General features: G+C 47.0%; 1 long non-coding RNA gene across 1 annotated transcript in view; it reads left to right on the top strand.

Moving 5' to 3' along the window:
• The window catches only part of LOC147095382 (uncharacterized), a 51,742-nt gene extending 40,163 nt beyond the window's left edge, over positions 1-11,579 (top strand). The window contains exons 3-4 of the long non-coding RNA XR_015074791.1: positions 8,099-8,199; positions 11,284-11,579. This is a non-coding gene — a long non-coding RNA (uncharacterized LOC147095382). The remainder of the gene's footprint in view (positions 1-8,098; positions 8,200-11,283) is intronic.
• The last annotated feature ends 7,075 nt before the right edge of the window (positions 11,580-18,654 follow it).

Raw genomic sequence — 18,654 nt, 5'->3', positions numbered from 1 at the left:
GCGTAGTCTGAAGCATCTGTAGTAAGGGCGATGGTGGCTCCTGGCAGCGGGTGTGCCAGCATGGTCGCATTGGCTAAAGCGCTTTTGGTGTGTTTGAAGGCGCGGTCCATTTCACCCGTCCAGCTTATGGGGTCTTTACCCGACTTGCCTTTGAGGGACTCTTATAAGGGCTGCATTAACATGGCTGCTTTAGGAACGAACCAGTGATAGAAATTTACCATGCCCAGAAATTCCTGCAGGGCCTTAACCGTCTGCGGTTGAGGAAAAGCTGTTAATGCTTCCACCTTGGTGTGCAAAGAATTGCGCCCTCTGATGTTACGCGGTGTCCCAAGAAATCGATCTGTTGTAGGCCGAACTGGCACTTGGCCGGGTTGATGATCAGGCCGTGTTGGCTGAGGCGACGAAATAGTGCGCAGATGACCAACGTGTTCCTCCTTGTTGGTACTGGCGATGAGAATATCGTCGAGGTAGACGAATACAAAGTTGAGGTCCCGAAGTACAGAGTCCATCAAGCGTTGGAAAGCCTGCGCGGCATTCTTCAGACCAAACGGCATCCGAAGAAATTCAAAAAAGGCCGAATGGCGTGATAACGGCAGTTTTCGGGACATCCTGCGGGTGCACAGGAACCTGGTGATAACCACGAACAAGGTCAACTTTGGAAAATATGGAATTACCCGCCAAGTGGGCGGAAAAATCCTGAATATGAGGGATCGGGTAACGATCAGGAGTAGTGGCGTCATTCAGGCGTCGGTAGTCGCCGCATGGCCGCCATCCGCCGCCAGGTTTCGGGACAATGTGAAGAGGTGAAGACCAGGGACTATTGGATCTGCGAATAATCCCAAGCCGTTCCATTGCAGCGAACTCCACCTTTGCAGCCGCGAGTTTAACCGGTTCGAGGTGCCGAGCCCGGGGGGGGCGGTAGTGGTGATGTGGCGTTCGACACCATGTTTTATGACTGCTGAAGAAAAAGTGGGCCTGGACAGGTCTGGAAAATTTGCTAACAGACGAGTGAACTCTTTCGGCGTTGGAAACACACAGGAGACGGTGCGCGACATGGCGCTACTGCGGTGGCAAGGAATACAGTGAAACGTGGCCGCATTTACCAACCGCCTGTTCCTGACATCCACTAGAAGACTGTTGGCGCACAGGAAATCTGCGCCGAGGATGGCCTGAGAGATCTTGGCCGTGATGAATTCCCATTCAAACCGTTGAGCGCCGAAGCACACCTGGACTCGGCGTTTACCAAAGGTTCGAATAGCCCCGCCATTAGCCGCCTCGAGGGGAAGGCCGTGTCTCCCAACTTGTATATCCAGAGCTGATGCGGGTAGGATGCTACACTGCGCCCCGGTGTCATATAGGAATCGCCGCCCTGATAGGGAGTCGGTGATGAAAAGAAGCTTTCCAGACCCTCCGATCGCCATCGCAGCTGCGGGGTGCCCATTAGAGCTGGTCTGCTTTTGGCAGGGTGGCTGTAGATTTGCGGTTGTTTTTTTTGGGCGAGAAGCTGCAGGGAGGGCGGCAACATCTTGCTTTCGCGCCAAAACGGGCGTGGTAAAAGCACAAGCCTGTAGGTTATGGGGCTGGGGCGGTGTCCGTGGGGGTGGGACGCCTCGTGGCTGCGCAGCACTGCTGTGTGACTGCAAAAACCTTGTCCGCTTCGGCAGCTAGATCTACGCAATCAGTGACTTCTGACCGGGCCAACGCAGCTTGAACTGGCTCCGGTAACTGGCTGAGGAATAACTCCCTAAAGAGGAAGCATTCCAGTTCGGCGCCCAGGAGCACCAGCATCTGGCTCATTAACTTGGATGGTTTGGAGTCCCCGAGCCCGGGCATAGCGAGCAGCTTGTGGGCGCGCTCAGACTTAGTGAGGCTGAAGACCTGAGTGTCTCATACTTGCGGGCGGCCGGTGGGTTCTCTAGCAGAGTGATGATCCGTGATGCCGTGGAGCTGTCGAGTGCAGAGACCACGTAAAGGTAACGGGTCTCATCCGCAACAACGTTCCGGAGTGCGAACTGGGCTTCGGCTTGGACAAACCAGGAGGTCGCCTGTTGCTCCCAGAACTGTGGCAGCTTCATTGCAACAGAGTTGGCTTCCATTGTTCTTCTGCGAATGCTGTCCGCAGACTTCGGGGTCACCAATGTAGGAATGCACTTATTCCTAATCTAAAAGACTGAGTTTGACTCGGGTAATTAAACCAACGATGTTTAATGTTAAGTTAACTGGGTAAAAACAAACAGCAGCAGGAGAACTTCAGATACAGGTCTTTTCACTATCAAGATTCCACGAGGACTGTCTGCCCAGCCCGACGGATGACGTCATCACGTTCCGTTCGGGGATCACGTGATCGACGGCATGACGTCATCACGTTGGAGCTTGCTCTTAAAGGGCCCGCGCTCCAAACATTCCAACAATACAAAGAAGGATACAGGTTCAGACTGTAGCTAACAGATTGTTAAAGGGAATTATGTACAGTTGTTCAGAGTCCCTTGGTGGCTCTGTCACAACATCCTATTTCTAGTAAAACTGTTTCGCTCTTGTAAGCCCTGATTTTTCGTCCACCGATTCCTGTTACATTAATTGAAAGTTTTGTTCGGGGCAAGGGTAAGTCTGTCAAAGAGATTGTGGCTCCTGTGTCTATTAACATTTTGCACTGCCGGCCCCCTATCAATGCGTTAACAAACATCCTTGGATCCCCTTCCCCTCTCTGGCGCTGTCCCTTCCTGCTGCCATTTCTAGCTGCTTGTAAGTAATCAAAGCATGCAGCCAGTCCTAATGCCCCTCCCATCTGTTTTTGGGCATTTGTCTCTTCCCTTGTGTCATTAGGTATCCTAGGTAGATTTCTTCGTCCTTCCCTACCTGTACCTTTCTAGGGTTTAACTTTAGTCCCGCATTCTGTAGGGCTCCCAGTACCGTAGTTAATTAAATATTGTAGAGGGACCTGCCACTACCGGACGTTCTTGCGGAGTGGAGTTATCTTATTCAATTCGGACTGCACCAATTTACACCAACCAGAAATTCACTGTGGCCACAATGAAAGTCTGGTTTTAATAGGTTAATTTACCTCATAACTCCAAGGTTAAATCTTAGACTGAAACTTAATCTTTTGCTAAACAAACTTTTTGTTGCTCTTCTCAGCTTAACTTAAATTGTAGTAGGTTTTTTCATTCTGGGGCCACAATCTTATTCGCACATTCTTAAAACTTCCAAAATCCAAGACAAGACAAAAGGGTTTTAAATGCTTCTTTTTTTTTTTTAGAGAAGTTGGTGGAGCTAAAACACACAGCAGACGTTTCTTTTTTTTTTAAGGACGGACTGTCAGACAAAGTAATGTTGTAACCTCTTAAATATTCATAGTCAGGAAAACCTTCACACTTTAACACACAATTTCATACAACCTGAAATCCAGCATACTTTTAAGGTTCCTTTCACTCAAGCAAATCTTGTGTTTTATTTGTCTCGGTACAGATGTTAATAACTTTCATGTTGGTAAAGCTTTAAGTTTACCTTTTTTCCTTTTTAAATCGGTGACTCAACAGCTTCCCCTAGCTTTCCAAATCCCTGTTTGTTTTTTTTCTTCCTTTGCTGAGTTTTCAAATTGGTTAGCCTGCAAATTAGATTTTTTTTCTTCTTTATCTCTGCATCCTTTTTAGGCATTCTATATAGCTTCCGACTTACTTCTCAATGGTTCTTATATTACCCTGTCACTCACTCACTCACACACACTTATTTTGCACACACTCACTCATCACGGGGTCACGATCCTGTGGTGTTTCGTTCCCTACACCTACTTGGTCCTGGCTGTCACGTGGGACTACGTCCTCTTAATTCGGGCTCAGGCTAGGCGTTTAGGATAGGCAACCACACATGTCCGTGTTGGTCACCCCGTGACTCCCAAGGATCCACTATTCGTAGGAGTTACCGCCCACTTAACCACCTCTTTACCCTAGAGGCCTTGCCGTCTTAACGGCTCTGAGGATTTGGTTTGCCGCCTCCCGGCTTCCTCGTACATCTTTATAGCCCACTTATCTGCCTCTCTGCTCTAGAGGCTTTGCCATCTCCCGGCTCACTCGTAGGTCTTTCTCGCCCACTTATCTACCTCTTTATCCTAGAGGCCTTGCTGTCTCAACGGCTCTGAGGATTCGCTGCCTCCCAGCTCACTAGACCGCAGCCCCTTTCTCGAGTCTGTCTCTGCCAACTTTAGTTCTTTTAATCACAGCCTTACCGGATCTCACAGTACGTTCTGAGCTTTCTAATTTATGGGTGTTAATTTAAAACGTACTCACCCTTCTTAGCTTGTCGTCCCTGTCGACCGGTCAGAGTCTGTGATCCTGTTCGTGACGCCAGTTGTTGTATCGTGAAAAGTGGACCAGGTGTTGTGCCAGGTCAACACTTAACCCTTTCCCCCCTCAGCGGACTAAGTGATATACAAAGTCGACGCTTAGCTTTGGTGCAGATGACAGACTTCGAGTGAAGAATGGTTCAAAACGGTCTTTATTCACAGGCCTGGGGCGAACCTTCTGAGACCCCTCTCAGATCCGACTCCACCGATTCCCTAGCAACAATCACAATATTCCCTAGCAACAATCACAATTATACAAAAATCAAACCCCCCTCCCTAGGGGCGGGGATAAAGCTATTCAGCATATACAGAGTTATAGCTAAATGGCAATTATAAACTGTGACATTTCATCATCTGCCACCCACAAATCCCACATTTTCTGTTATCGGTTGGTCCCGTCACCTCCTGGCTGTGGGGCCTCATCTTAATTGCTCTACAACCATCCATTTGCCCGTAGCCAGGTGGTTTTGCGTGTTACATGTTTTAAGATAACAGTCCTTGTTAAGGCGTGCAAAGCACAGACTGTGGCCTCGTCTCGGGTTACCTCTGCAAAGCGAGCACACTCTGATTAGCCCCACCATACTTTGAAGAATGGAACCCTGTTGTGATTTACAATAAACGAATTCTTAGGTGCGTTATCTCGCATATGTGTTGTCTCACCTGGCCAAACAGACATCCTCCTTAATCTTCCCATGAGTTGTTCTGCAGTTTAAAATCTCAGCATTTGAAGTCACTTAATTATGTTTTAAAACTTAGCTGGGTAAATGCAATATACAGTCCTCCTATATCGCTTAACTCAGGGTAGGGATTAACCTATTATCTCCACCTTGTACATTGGTGCTGCATTATACATATTCTAACATACAAACTAAATTATACATATTCTAACATACAAACTAAGGTATAATAGTAATTTGGCTACTTCAGTGAATAAAGGAGAGGATGACAAAAGCAAATAGGAAGAGGTTGGGATAAAAGTAAAAAAAAACTATTGGGAAGGTGAGATGTCCTAAATCAGCAGACTAGCTGTTACGTGCTGAACAAGTGCCTTCAGAATCCTGTTTAAAATCTCTGACACTGATTTCCATCCACCTACAACCGTAACCCTCTCCCTCCTGCTCAGTCTGTGTGTCTGTCTGTAATTTGTGTGTTTCTGTGTCTGTCTGAATGTCTGTGTAAGAGTGTCTGTGTGTTTTGTGTGTGTGTATTTGTGTCTGGATGTCTGTTTGTGTCTGTGTAGGTATAGACACAACACTCTTGCCTAATAATAATCTATCAATGTTCGTTTACAACTATTCAAATGACCCCCAGCCTCAGCAGCTTTTTTGGGTGACAGTTCAAGATTTCCACCAGGCTTTGTGTGAAGACGTGCTTCCTGACCTCACCCCCTGAATTGACTATTCTCAATGTAAAGGTTATGCCCTCTTGTTCTGGACTCCCCCACTAGATGGAATAGTTTCATTCTAAAATTTTGACTGACTGGATTGAGTTTTCTAACGAGGTAACAGGGTGGATGAGGGCAGTTCAGTTGATGCTGTGTATATGGACTTTATAAAGTCCTTTGATGAAGTACCATGTAAAAGGCTTGTTAGCAAAACTGAAGCCCGTGGGATAAAAGGGGCAGTAGCAGCAGGGATAGTGAACAGAGATGTGGTGAATGGCTGTTTTTCAGACTGGAGGGAGGTATACAGTGGTGTCCCGCAGGGTTCAGTACTGGGACAACTGCTGTCTTTGATATACATTAATGACTTGGACTTGGGGGTGCAGGGCACAATGTTGACACTTCCAGCTGACTCTAAACTTAGAAGTGTAGAACACAGTGAGGAAGATAGTAATAGACATCAGGAAGACATAGACAGGCTGGTGGATTGGGCAGCACATGGCAGGTGAAATTCAACGCAGAAAGTCTGAGGTTATACAGTTTGGTAGGAGGAATGAGGAGGGACAATCCAAGCTAAATGGTACAAATTTAAAGGGGGTGCAAGAACAGAGAGACCTGGAGGTTTTTGTGCACAAATCTTTGGGGGCAGGACAGGTTAACAAAGCAGATAATAAAGCATATGGGATCCTGGGCTTTATAATTAGAGGCGTAGAGTACAACAGTCAGGAAGTTATGCTGAACCAATATAAAACACTAGTTTGGCCTCAGCTGGAGTATTGTGTCCAATTCTGGGCAACACACTTTAGGAAGGGTGTGAAGGTTGTGGAGAGGGTACAGAAGAGATTTACTAGAATGGTTCCAGGGTTGAAGGATTACAGTTACACGGACAGACTGAAGAAGCTGAGGTTGTCCTCCTTCGAGCAGAGAAGGTGAAGAGGAGATTTGATAGAGGTGTTTAAAATCATGAAGGGTTCAGATAGAGTAAATACAGAGAAACTGTTTCCAATCTCTGAAGGGTCGATAACGACAGGGCACAGATTTAAGGTGATTGGCAAAAGAACCAGAGGCGACTTGAGGAAAAACTTGTTTATGCAACGAGTGGTTAGGATTTGGAATGCACTGCCTGATGGGGTGCTGGACACAGATTCAATAGTAGCTTTCAAAAGGCAATTGGATAAATACTTGAAGGGAGAAAAAAATGCAGGGATATGGGGAAAGAGCGGGGAATGGGACTGACTGGCTTGCTCTTCGAAAGAGCTGGCACAGAATTCATGGGCCGAATGGCCTCCTTGTGTGCTGTACTATTCTTTGATTCTATGATCTTAAACACAATTATATCACCAGTTAATCCCTTACATATAGGGGAATACTTATCTCGTGTCTGCAACCTGTCCTCGTAATTATTGAGCCCTTTTAGCTCCGGTGTCAGCCTGGTGAATGTGCGCTGCATCCACTCCAAGGCCAATATATCCTTCCTGAGATGCGGTGCCCAGAACTGAATGCAGTTCTCCAGGTGCGGTCTAACCAGAGCTCTGTCCAGCTGAAGCATCACTTCATCCCCTTTGAATTCCAGCTCTCGAGATAAAGGCCAACATACCCCATTAGCATTTTAAATTAGTTTGTATACCTATCCACTAGCTTTTAGTGATTTCTGTTGTTGGAGTCCTAAATCTCACTCTTCATCTACAATTCCTAACTTCTCACCATTTAGAGACCCGTGTATGTGTCTGCAAATGTGTGCCTGTCTGTCAGTTGATCTGTTTGGCTCTTTATACGTCTGTGTTTAAAGGCCTGTGTGTGAGTCTGTGTTTCTGTGGGTGTGTCTCTGCATTTTTTTATGTGTGTGTCTGTGTTTACTGTCTGTGTGTGTATGGTGTGTGCTGTGATCCCCCTTCCCCTTGGTCTATTCCTTTCTAAATACTATTCAGTACCAATGTGTCTGGGCCATTCACCTCTGTAGAAAGTGCTGAATTTTCTGTTTCATTTGTTGCAAGCTGATTCATTTGATTCTGGTATTTAACAGCAGCAAACAACTCCTGCAAACCCTCAGCAACTGAATCTCTATTTGGAATAGTTTACCAGTCCTGGCGGCTGCTCCACTTCGCCCTACGTATCTGTCTGCCCCATTATCCTTCCCCGGTGGGTTCGGAGGTTGCAAACCGAAACAGTGAAAGATCCAGTGATGGATTCCCACCAGCCCGAGCTCTCCACGTTCTCACTGAATGAAAGCTTCCTTCACGGGAAGCAGATTCTGTTTGATTGTTTGGGTCCTGTAAACCCTGACCCTGTGTTACTGCTGTCAGAATAATGGGCTGCACTCAGAAATAAAACTTACTGCATTGATCACAGCTTCACATCCGTGTCTTGTTTCTCTTTAGGATCAGTCTGTCCGAGGGCAAGGGATTCAGTGGTGGAATGAGGCTGGGAGAAGATTTGGAAATCGCAGGAAATGGGAAGAGAAAACCGCTGCAGGGAACCTGTAAGTGCCTAATAACACATTCAGAAAGGTACTGAGAATAGACAGGTGTCCCAGAGTGTCAGCACTCTGACCGTTCGGGGTTCAAGATATCTCACTTGAACGTTTTCTTCAGGCAGATTGGTAATAGACATCCATTGCATCAGAGATATGGAGATCGAGCTTTTAGCAAGGTTTTTGACAAGCAGACCGGTTAGAAAAGCAAAAGCCCATGGGATCGAAGGGAAAGTGGCAAGTTGGATCCAAAATTGGCTCAGAGGCAGGAAACAAAAGGTAATGGTCGACGGGTGTTTTTGTGATTGGAAGCTGTTTCCAGTGGAGGTCCACAGGGCTCAGTACTGGGTCCCTTGTTTTTTGTGGTATATATCAATGATTTAGAATTCAATGTAGAGGCATGATTCCGATGTTTGCAGATGATACAAAAATTGGCCGTGTGGTTGATAGAGAGGAAGAAAGCTGTAGAGAGCAGGAAGATATTAATGGATTGGTCTGGAGGACAGAAGAGTGGGAAATGGAAATCACTCTGGAGAAGTGTGAGCTAATGCATTTGGGGAGGTTTAACAAGGCAAGGGAATAATCAATAAATGGTGGGATACTGAAGTGTAGAGCAGCAGAAAGTCCTTGGAGCGCATGTCCACAGATCCCTGAAGGTGGCAGGTCAAGCAGATAAGGTCGTTAAGAAGGCATACGGGATACTTTCCTTTTAGCCGTGGCAGACAATATGAGAGCAGGGGGGTTCTGCTTGAACTGTATAAAACAGTAGTTGGGCCACAGCTAGAGTACTGCGTGCATTTCTGGTCGTCACATTACAGGAAATATGTGATTGCACTAGAGAGGGTACAGAGGAGATTTACGAGGATATTGCCAGGACTGGATAATTTTAGCTATGAGGAAAGATTGGATAGGCTGGGGCTGTTTACGTTGGAACAGAGGAGGCTGTGGGAAGATTTAATTGAGGTGTGTAAAATTATGAGGGCCCTAGATAAAGTGGATAGGAAGGACCTATTTCTCTTAGCAGAATGGTCAATAACCAGGGGGCATAGATTTAAAGTAATTGGTATAAGAATTCGAGGGGAGCTGAGAACTTTTTTAACCCAGAGGGCGGTTGGGGTCTTCAACTCACTGCCTGAAAGGGTGGTAGAGGCAGAAACCCTCATCACATTTAAAAAGTACTTGGATATGTACATAAAGTGCCGTAACCTACAAGGCCTCAGACCAAGAGCTGGAAAGTGAGATTAGGCTGGATGGCTCTTTCTTAGCCGACGTGGACACAGTGTACTGAATGGTGTCCTTCTGCGCCGTAAACTTCTATGATTGCATGATAATACTGAGAACTTTTAATGGGTTAAATGTCCTGTTCCTGTACCTGACGCATCATGACAGCTGAGCTCATGCGTTAAGACCTGGAGTTGGGCCCAAACACATAGCCTTGCCTTCTGAAAGACAGAGAACTGCCAACTGGGTCCAGCTGCCAACTGATCCACGTCGCACAGAAAGGAAATGCCTTTTCCCAGGATATCTCCAGAGAGCAGAGCCACTCCCCGTGTGTGTGATTATAAATGCAGCAAATTCTGAGTCTGGATTCAGAACATTTCCACTCCAGCCGCCTGAACCTGACTGAGGAATTCTGCAGAAGATGCTGAAAGTTCTGCTCTTGGTTGTTGGATTCCTGCTGCTGACTCAGTCCAGCCCTGCTATAACTTCTCAACGCAGGTCACTTAGACAAAGTAATTTTCTCCGATCTTCCAGCAGCCAGTGTTCAGGCAGCTTTATTTTTTAAACTATTGTATTCTCTGTTTGAACGTCATGGTTTGATTGCTTGAGTGAAGGTTATTGTGAGATTGTAAGAAAGTCTGAATAATTTAATCTGAACCATTTCCTCAGGTAAATCGCCCGATTGTTCAGCGGGTACCTCAGTGGGTCGAGGGAATGGCGGGTGTTTGCTGATCCAAACAGACCAGCAATAAAAGCACAAATTACTGGCCGGTGCCGAGTGGGCGGATCTCAGCCAGAGCATTGACCCGGTTGGGAGATTCTGTAATTGGCCTCAGTACCCAGGTACTGCGGAGGGGAAACTCCCAGTTGTTGCTCCCGATCACTGCTACCCGCTGCAAAGTGTGCGAGTGCGGACCCTGTGAGGACAGGAGCGGGAGATCCTTCAGTCCCTTTCCCCCACACTCACTGTCCAGTCTCAGATGAAGAATGGTGAATTGGGAGCGATGCTGGAGGTGCCTGTGGAACCGGTCCCTAGACATGAGTCGGGTTTTCATAACATGAGGGCAGGGAATGGGATCAAAATGGTTTCAAAGCCGGTTTATTTAATTGGAATAATTATGCAGCCTTCACACGGACTAAGTAGAGGAGGCAAGCGGTGAAATGATCAATTGTCAGTAGCTGGGTGTCGGTTTGGCCCAGTTGGGAGTTGAGTGAACAAGTTGTGGGTTGACGCCCCAGTCCAGTACATACAGCCCAGCACTGGGGGAGTGCTGCACTGTTGGAGGTGTCATGTTGTGGATGAAACGTTAAACAGAGACCCTGTCTACCTGTCCATGGGGCAGGAAACATCTGGTGACATTATTTGAAGAGCTGGGAGTTTTCCCGGTGTCTTGGACCGACATCACTCTCTCAACCAACATGAGCAGAGACTCCCCATCCTGTCCAATCTCATTTGCTGTTTGTGGGACTTTGCTGTGAGCTAATTGGCTGCCGCGTTTCCTACAAAACAGTGTCGGCACTTCAGAAACAATCCATGGTCTGTGAAACTCTTTGGGCCCTTCTGGTGCCGGGAAAGGTTATCCATCAATGTCAGATCTTTCCTCTGTGTCTCTGGTCTCAGATAGCAGGTGTGGTGGGCTCCATTCTGAGGAAATCCCCATGGGCTGCCCTTCAGGACAAAGAGTGAGTCTGTACAGGTTGGGGGAGGGGGAGCGGTGTGGAGTTTCATTAAGTATAAAAGAGTTAAGTTTCATGTGTGGTCCAGAGTCAGTCTTAGTAACACTGACAGACTCAGCTTCATGTTTCGTCATTGTTCTCCCTCCCTCTGTGTACAGGACCATCAATCAATTCATTCTTCATTTTGGATTTTAGTGTTCTGCAGCAAGCTTGGAGGAGTGTGTCGTGCGGGCAGCTGTAGGACAGGCGAGGTGCCTTTCCCAATAATGATCTGCTTCCCTCGGCAATGCTGCGTATCGCCACACTGAATGATCCAGTGATGGATTCCCACCAGCCCGAGCTCTCCACGTTCTCACTGAATGAAACCTTCCTTCACGCGAAGCAGGCTCTGTTTGATTGTTTAGGTCCTGTAACCCCTGACCCTGTATTACTGCTGTCAGAGTAATGGGCTGCATTCATAAATAAAACTTACTGCATTGTTCACAGCTTCACATCTGTGTCTTGTTTCTCTTTATGATCAGTGTGTCCGAGGACAAGGGGTTCGGGGTGGAATGCGGCTGGGAGAAGATTTGGGAATTGCAGGAAATGGGAAGAGGAAACCGCTGCAGGCAATCTCTGCAAGTGTCTAATAACACATTCCGAAAGTTACTCAAATAAGACAGGTGCCCCGAGTGTCAGCACTCTGACCGTTCAGGGTTCAGAATATCTCAGTTGAATGGGTTTCTTCAGGCAGATTGGAAGTGGACATACTTTGCATCAGACCCACAGACTGAGGGGACAGTGCAGTGGGAGCTTTACTCTCTATCTAACGTGTACTGTACCTGCCCTGGGAGTCTTTGATGGGACAGTGTAGAGGGAGCTTTACTCTGTATCTAACCTGTGCTATACCTGCCCTGGGAGTGTTTGATGGGACAGTGTAGAGGGAGCTTTACTCTGTATCTAACCCGTGCTATACCTGCCCTGGGAGTGTTTGATGGGACAGTGTAGAGCAGGGGTGGGCTATTATTTGGGCTGGAGCGCCGGTTAACAAGTTTTGTTGAGCTGTTGAGGGCCGCACACCAATGTTCCCCCGAAGGTGCGCGGCCACGTGCAGGCCGCTCACCAGCTCCTGCCGCTGGAAGAGAAATGGCAAATTTAAAGGGACTGCGCACATAAAAATAATTAGAGGGAACATTGCCGCACAAATAAAATGAATTGTGTTCACCACAGCTACCATTAAAATTCCTCCTGGCATTTATTGTATAAAAACTCATGTCGTTTGCACACTGACTAAATAACAACACTTATTAACAGGCTAACCAACATGATGCAGGTTCACGAGCCACTTTGAAAAGTGCTGTCTGTTTATTCCAAATGGTCTCAATTCATTCTTATAATGGCAAATGAGAGATCGACTCTGCTTCCACTGGCGATTATAACCATGGTATAAGGCCCAATCAAGGATAAAGTCATTGATACAACCTTTAAAAACTGCACATGAAAGTGCTACTTTGATGATTTTGAAACCTCGCAGAGAAATAATTAGGTGACTCAGAAAATGATTTAATCCACAAATTGCGGCCCAGGTCAGCCCTCAAATTGGGCTTGTTCATTGTCAACGTGCGATCACTCCTGAGAAAAGCCAAGACGCCGATAGAGTTTGTGGATTTTCACTTGAGAATGGCCACAAGTAATGCACCATTATAATGTACATTTCATCCCCGAGTGCTATTTATTACTGGGACTGGCCAACGACATCAATCTCTACAGCTCTCTTTCTTTCTCTCTTTTTCTCTTTTTCTCTCTCTCTCTCTCTCTCTCTCTCACTGTCTCACTTTCTCTACATAGGATACACAGCACAGAAACAGGCCATTCGACCCAACCAGCCGTGCTGGCATTTATGCTGCACTCGAGCCTCCTCCCGCTGTTCCTCATCTAACTCTATCAACATAACCCGCTATTCCCTTCTCTCTCATCGGCTTATCTACCCTCCGCTTAAATACACCGATACTATTCGCTTCAACCACTCCCTGTGGTAGCGAGTTCCACATTCTCACCACCCTCTTTAGCTATCTCACTTTCTCTCTTCCTGCCCCTCTCTCTCTCTGTCCCACCTTTCTCTCACCCACTCATTCTTTCTCTGTCCTCTATCTCTGTCTTTCTGTGTCTGTTTCTCTTTTTTTGTCTCCCGCCAATCTCCGTCTCTCTGTCACTATCCCTCGCTCTTTCCATCTTGTCTGTGTCTCTTTCTATCTGTCTCTATTTTTCACCCCATCAGTCTCTCGCTCTTTTTCCTTCTGTATTTCTTTCTGTATCTCTCCCTGCCTTTCTCTCTCTGCTGTGATTCTTTCTCTCGCTCTGTTTCTCTCTCTGTTCTCTGTCTTGCTCCCCTTCTCTCTTTTCTCTCACTGTCTCTTTCTTACATTCTGTCTCTTTCTCACTCTCTTTATATTTCCCTCTCACTCTCATTGTCTGTCCCTCTGCTTTACTCTCTTTCTCTGTCTCACTTTATCTCTGTCTTTCTTCCCCCTTTCTGTCTCCTTTCTATATTTTCCTCTCGCATTCCTTCTCTGTCTCTGTCTCTTTTTCTGTAACTGTTACTGTTTGTCTCACTGTCTTTCTGCCCATCTCTCTCCCTTTCTTCCATCTCACTCTGATCTCTATCTCTGTTTCTCGGTGTCTCTTTGTGTATCTCTGACTCTCCCTCTCTCTCTCCCTCTTGTCTCTGTCTCTCTCACTATCCTTCTGTCCCTCCATCTTGTCTCTCTCTCATTATCCCAATGTCCCTCTGTCCCTTCATCTTGTCTATCTTTCTCTCCCTCTTGCCTCTGTCTCTCCCTTCGTCTCTTTCCTTCTGTATCTGCGTCATTATCTTGCTCTTATTTTGTTCTCACCCTGTTTCTCTATCACTGTCTGTCTTTGCCACCCTCTGTCACTCTCTCTAAGTCTCTGCCACTATCTCTCCCTCATCTCTCTCAGCTCTCTGATTCTATCTCTGCTCCAACTCTTTGTTTCTCTCTCTTCTCTCCCCTTATGTCACTCTGTCTCACTCTCTTTCACATTCTCTTGATTTCTCTCTTTCTGACTCACTGCCTCGGTCTCTCTCCCCGTCTCTGTTTCTCTCCAATTCCAATTCCAATTCCAATTAAAATGCTTTATTGGCATGAAAGTTTACAGAGAACCATATTGCCAAAGCTTACATAGCAAAAAGGTACAGTTTTCCAACATTCTGTAGGTGTCAATCGATTTGACATTTGTTGGGTACATACAATATTACTTTTAAACAATATTAATTTTAAACAGTCTTTGTACTTCATTTGGTACGTTCAATATTAATTTTAAACAGTCTTAATTTTAAACAGTCCTCAGGTTGTGACATGTTGTTACATATTTGGCCCCAAGGTATGGTCTGTCTCCTTCTCCTAGGACTAATCTCAATTTTGACAGATCATCCAATTCCTTGAAATCTGGGGTTGTTTGGCTTAGCTTGTTGAATAATATGTTTCTTGATGTGTTGAATTTTTCGCATTTTAGGAGGAAATGCATTTCTGTTTCAACCTCGCCAGCCAGACATTGATCGCATATTCTATTCTCTCTAGGCTGCCAGGATTTCTTGTATCTGCCTTTTTCAATTTCCAGTTGGTGGTCGCTTAGTCTGTACCTGGTGAGGGTCTGTCTCTGTTTTGTGTCTCTGATGGTCGTGAGGTAGTCTGCCAGTTTCTCTCTATCTCTCTCCTCTGTCTCTTTCTCTGTCTTTATCTGTCTCTGTTTTTATGTCTCTCACTCCTCCACTCTCTCTCTGTCTCCCTCTCTGTCTCTTTCTATCACTCCTGGTCAGCAGTGCTCCCTGCTGGTAGGTGCTGACACTGAGTGTCTGGGCTGACACAGGAGATCAGACCCTTGGGGTGAGGTTCCAGTGATGCAGCCTGGGTCTGTGGATCCCGACCCTCCACGATAGTCTGTACCTGCGGAGGGTGAGGGGGGAGAAAGAAAGGGGAGCTCAATGTAAATTAATCAGTAATGTTACCAGAGTTACTGTTAAATGGGGAGGGTCAATGCTGGCTGCATTTCAGCAACAGGCCTCCAGGGTGTGAGGGGATGTTTTATGTAATAGTGCCACCTCCTGGTAGCAGGGAGTATTACACCTCTTCCAAGAATGATACAGCACAGGAGGAGGCTATTCGGCCCATCGTGTCTGTGCCGGTTCTTTGAAAGAGCTCTCCAATTAGTCCCACTCCCCTGTTATTTCTTCAGAGCCATGCAAGTTTCTCCCCTTTCAAGTATTTATCCAATTCCCTTTTGTAAGTTGCTATTGAATCTACTTCCACAGCCCTTTCAGATAGTGTATTCCAGATCATATTAACCCGCTGTATAAAAAACAATTCTCATCATCTCCCTGTTATTGGAGGGAGTGAAGATTGAATCCCCATTTTAAAGTCATCCGTTCTATCCTTTTCCAATTGAACCGGTCAGTGTCCCGTGACCTTGAACCTGGGCATATAAAGAGGAAGAAGCACAGGAACAAGTATTTTGAAATGCGATGATATTGATCGATAGGCACATGCTGGTTGAAATGATGGATATGGTGTGTAAATGGGGCAGCTTTCAATTACAAGAAAGCTACTTTAAATAGGCACAAGCTGCTTTAATAGATACAGGGTTTAAAATTATTCATCCACTGTTTAATGTTATGCCTTAGATTATATACATGTAGCTTGGATTTATATTTCTAATGTTGTGAGTTATGGATAGGCCAATTTGTTCATACTCAATGTTTTAAGTTATATAAATGCTGATTTGAAGTATATACATATAAAACGTTATGCTGTGGATACTTAATTGAACTCTTGCATTGGTATACATACCTATCAACAACATCAGCTTGCATTTATATAGCACCTTTAATGTAGTAAAACATCAAAAATGCATCACAGGAGCGATTATCAAACAAAATTTAACACCAAGCCACATACTGAGATATTAGAACAGGTGACCAGAAGCTTGTTCAAAGAGGCAGGTTTTGAGGAGCATCTTAATGGCCCATATTTAAGTCACAAATGACATATATGACTGTCCATGTAAAACTACCCCTCCTCATCCTTCTCGACCTGTCTGCAGCCTTTGACATGGTTGACCACTCCATCCTCCTCCAACGGCTCTCCTCCGTCATCCAGCCGAGTGTGGCTGCACTCACCTGGTTCCATTCTTATCTATCTAACCATAACCAGAGAATCGCCTGCAATGGCTTCTATTCCTGCCCCCACACTGTTACCTCTCTGTCCCCTAAGGATCTATCCTTGGCCCCCTCATATTTCTCATCATCATGCTGCCACTCAGCGACACCATCTGAAAACACAGCAACAGTTTCCACGTGTACACTGATGACACCCAGCTCTACCTCTCCACCACTTCCCTCGACCCCTCCACTGTCTCTAAATTGTCACACTGCTTGTCCGACATCCAGTACTGTATGAGGCAGACATTTTGTCCAACTAAATATTGGGAAGACCGAAGCCATTTTCTTCAGTCCCAACCACACACTCCGTTCCCTCTCCCTGGTCCCTGTCTGAGGCTGAACAATACCGTTCACAACGTTGGTATCCCATTTGACACTGAGATGATCTTCCGACCACATATCCACTCCATCACCAAGACCGCCTATTTCCAGCTATGTAACATCGCCCAACTCTGCCCCTGCTTCAGCTCGTCTACTGCTGTAACCCGCATTCGCTGCTGCAACCTCATCCATGCCTTTGTCACCCCTAGTCTCGACTGTTCCAGTGCTCTCCTGGCCAGCCTCCCAATTTCCATCCTCCATGAACTTTAGCTCATCTGAAACTCTGCTGCCCGTGTCCCAACTCGCACCAAATCCCGTTCACCCATCACCCCTGTGCTCGCTGACCTACATCGGCTCCCGGTCCAGATCCCTTCATTTTAAAATTCTCATCCTTGTTTTCAAATCTCTTCATGGCCTCGCCCCTCCCTATCTCTGTAACCGCCTCCAGACCTACAATACTTCGAGATCTCTGCGCTACTCTAATTATGGCCCCTTGCGCATCCTCGATTTTCATCGGTCCACCATTGGCAGCCGTACCAACATCTGCCAAGCCCCTAAGCAATGGAATTCCCCCCCTAGACCTCTCTGTTTCTTTATTTCTTCCCCCTTCCCTCCATTTATTTACCCCTTCAACTTTCCCCCGTTCGTCTTCTCTTTCACCCTCCGACTTTCCGCAGTCCGGTTCCTGCTTTCACAACCATCACCGAAATATAGTTGAACAATTGTAGTTCTAAGCACAGCTCCGCTTTAAGAGCGCTGTCCTGCCTCCGCTCTCTCATTGGTTCCGGCACCCAGTAGCGGGACTCCACTATCTGTCACAGCGGAATGACGCAATGACGCTGGGAGCAGAATGACGCAATGTCGCTGGGCGGAGAGAAACAGCCCGGCTGTGCTCCGATGGTGTGGAGATGCCGGAGTTGGACTGGGGTGGACAAATGTAAGAAGTCACACAACACCAGGTTATAGTCCAACAGCTTTATTTGAAATCACAAGCTTTCGGATCGCTGCTCCTTCGTCAGGTGAAAGGAGCAGCGCTCCGAAAGCTTGTGATTTCAAATAAAGCTGTTGGACTATAGCCTGGTGTTGTGTGACTTCTTACATTAGTGCTCCGGTTGGTCATAGCGCGGCACTCAGCGACTGGTTGAGAGAGCAGTCCATCACAAATCCGTGGAAAGGTGCACTGTGTAAAACCCCACTATGATTGGTCTATCGCGTTTCACGTGATTGGCTGAGACAGCTGTTGTTTACATATCGGCCGTTCAGATTGGCCGCAAGGCCGCCTCAGTGAGCTGCTAGTCGTGGATCAGTGTTAGGCGGCAGCGGTAGGCAATGTCCTGCCCCCTGGACCCAGCTCCTAATCCAGTGGCGGGGGCGGGGGGGAACTCCGGAGAGTTGAAAAGAGTTTGGAGCCGGAAATCCCTGCATGGCCCGGGTGTAAATCCCAGGCTCAGGGTTTCCAATGGGAGCTTCCTATTTAAAGAAGTCACGCCGCAGATCACCGCTCCTGCCAGTGGCGGCGTTGTAGCAACTCTTCAAACCACCTGGTGTCAGCCTGAGAGCCCAGCCCCTTTCAGCGGGTGAGAGAGGTCAGCCCAATGGACACAGGCCGGGCATGGAGCCTGGGATCTATCTGCTCTGTGTGTGGGGCTCAGTACCACACCCAGTGAGAGAGGGCAGCTCACTCAGCACAGGTCGGTCATGGAGCCTTGGATTCTCCTACTCCGTGTGTGCAGCTCAGTACCACACCCAGTGAGAGGGGGCAGCTCACTCAGCACAGGTCGGTCATGGAGCCTTGGATTCTCCTACTCCGTGTGTGCAGCTCAGTACCACAAAGTTTGAGAGAGTGCAGCTCACTCAGCACAGGCCGGGCATGGATGCTGGGACCTTCCTGCATAAGTGTGTGGGGCTCAGTAGACAATCGGGTGAGAGAGGGCAGCTCACACAGCACAGGCCAGGGATGGAGCCTGGGATCTTCCTGCATAAGTGTGTGGGGCTCAGAACTACACCAGGCGAGAGAGGGCAGCTAACAC

Source organism: Somniosus microcephalus, unplaced genomic scaffold (assembly GCF_052327205.1).
Source record: "Somniosus microcephalus isolate GS21.2 unplaced genomic scaffold, FLI_Smic_1.0 unresolved_chr1, whole genome shotgun sequence".
In the NCBI taxonomy this organism is placed as follows: domain Eukaryota; kingdom Metazoa; phylum Chordata; class Chondrichthyes; order Squaliformes; family Somniosidae; genus Somniosus; species Somniosus microcephalus.
This window is presented reverse-complemented; position numbering and strand designations above follow the sequence as displayed.